The following is a 2,172-nucleotide window of genomic DNA, read 5'->3' as shown; positions in this document are numbered from 1 at the left end:
TAACCTCATCTCTCAAAAAAAAAAAAAATTAGCCATGCACGGTTGTGTGTGCCTCTAGTCCCAGGTACTCGGGAGGCTGAGCCAGGAGGATCACTGAAGCCCAGGAGTTCAAGGCTCCGACTCCTCTCTCTATTTCCCTTCCTCCCCAGCCAGTCTCCTCTCTTGGAGGGGCCCTGTCCCCTAGCTGAGCTGCATAGCATAGGGATGCTTCCCCTGGCTTTAGCCTTCCCTCTTCTTCACTGCCAGCCCAGAAAATATGCTATCTCCGTTGCCAGATGGAGGAGGAGGCCAGGATCAAGTCCCCTTCCCCTCCTGCTCTCCTGCCCTCCTGCCTAGGGGGTGGGGAGAGGCATTGGGTCCCAAATGAAGGGCCAGTGGGCATGAGGAGGAACCCCTTGTCCTGGCCCCAGGAAGCCTACTGCGAGTGTGAGTGACAGAACCAAGGAGGGATAGAATCTTCCGGGGCGTTAGGGCGGATTGGTCTACGCCTCCCCATCCGCCACTCCACGCTCCCTTCCTATACACACCCAATGGCCCCCAGTGCTGCTCAGAATGCCCAAAAAGGAAGGAATGGGGGATGGCAGGGCTGCATGTCACACGAATGCATTCTAGGTACTGCTTGGCTTCTTTCTGTTGGACAGGCTGTGATAAAGGTTATGCTGGTGGGAAATACTACTGGGTGACTGTCAAGGGCACCCCCCCACCATTTCAAAGCAAGTCCTCAAGCGGTGGAGGGGCACGCATGTGTCCCTCAGGAGAACTAGGGTGGGGAATGTGAAGAGAAAATAGCATTGATGCCAGGCAGTCTGGCCTTGGCCATCATTGATTGAATGATTGATTGATTGATGGGGTCTCCCTATGTTGCCCAGGCTGGTCTCAAAGTCCTGGGCTCAAGGAATCCTCCCACCTCAGCCTCCCAAAGTGTGGGATTACAGGTATGAGCCACCACACTGGATCTCAGCCACCACTTAATTGTGTGACCTTGGTCAGGCAACTGACGCCCTTTGGGTCTCATTTTTGACCTCTGTCAAATATTTTGGCCTTTGTGGCCCCAGGGGTGCATTTTAGCACTGGCATTCAGTGATTACAAATGACTTTCCTATCTTCCTCAGACTTCCTGGTGCTGCTTGGCCAGCTGACAAGCAGCCATACTTTCTATTTCTTCAGAGCCTCAGCAACATGGTGGCATTCCCTGTGTACTCTAGAGTGGTTATCCAAGTGATCCTCTGGGCCACTAACATCAGTGTCACTGGGAGCTTATCGGTGACACAGATCCTTGGGCCCCCCACTCCAGATTTGCTGACTCAGCAACTCTGGGGGTGGCACCCAGGAATCTGGGTTTTAGCAAGCCTTTGGGATGATTCTAGTGCATAGGGATGTCTGAGAACTGCTGTACTGAACTGTATGTGTTAGTGCAGGGAGCAGGGGAGCAGTTAAGCCTAAAGTTTGGGCAATGGACCCATCCCTGGGGGTTGACATTCAGTTAGAGGTTGCACGCATGCACAGCACACACACACACACACACACACACACAGTAGCACTTACTCTGTTTCTGCAATAGTCCCTGACCCATCCACCGTTCCGTTGTCAGCCTTGAATTAGATTTGCTATTGTATTTTATTTGTTTTAATTATATGGAACACTTCGTGAACTTGTGCAGGGGCCATGCTAATCTTATCTATATAGTTCCAATTTAGTATGTGCACTGCTGAAATGAGCACTCAATTAGGTTTGATTACAGCAAAATTAAGGATTCCTTTCCATAAAGGACAGCACAGATAGAATTAACAGACAGACAACAGATGGGGAGAAGATATTTGCTGTTTAAAAGCAACAGGAGATTAATGGATAAAAATACAAGAACATTCTGCAAAACAACAAGAAAAAGACCCAACAGGAAAATGAGCAAAGCATATGCATAGGCCATTCTCAGGAGAAGAAACTGAAAAGGCTGGCAAATAAGTATGTGAAGAGATGCTCGGATCCCAGATTCATTAGTAATCGGAGAATGCAAATGACAACAATGACATAGGATACACACATGTCAGACTGGCAAAAATCAGCTATATGATGCCAAGTGTTGGCTAGAATAAGCAGAAAGAGGAGCCATTGTGTGTCGCTGCTAGGAGTCCTGCTAGATGGATGCAGGCGCTTTGGAGAGCCACCTAGTAG

The 2,172-nt window shown here is 49.4% G+C and overlaps 1 pseudogene; it reads right to left on the bottom strand.

Annotated features, from left to right (window-relative positions):
- Positions 1-1,628: 1,628 nt before the first annotated feature.
- Positions 1,629-1,721, bottom strand: LOC117078624 (annotated as a pseudogene).
- Between the last annotated feature and the right edge of the window lie 451 nt (positions 1,722-2,172).

The sequence above is a fragment of the Trachypithecus francoisi genome, unplaced genomic scaffold (assembly GCF_009764315.1).
Source record: "Trachypithecus francoisi isolate TF-2019V2 unplaced genomic scaffold, Tfra_2.0 Lachesis_group6, whole genome shotgun sequence".
Taxonomy (NCBI): Eukaryota; Metazoa; Chordata; class Mammalia; order Primates; family Cercopithecidae; genus Trachypithecus; species Trachypithecus francoisi.
The sequence above is the reverse complement of the archived record's forward strand: the minus strand, read 5'-3'. Positions and strand labels throughout refer to the sequence as shown.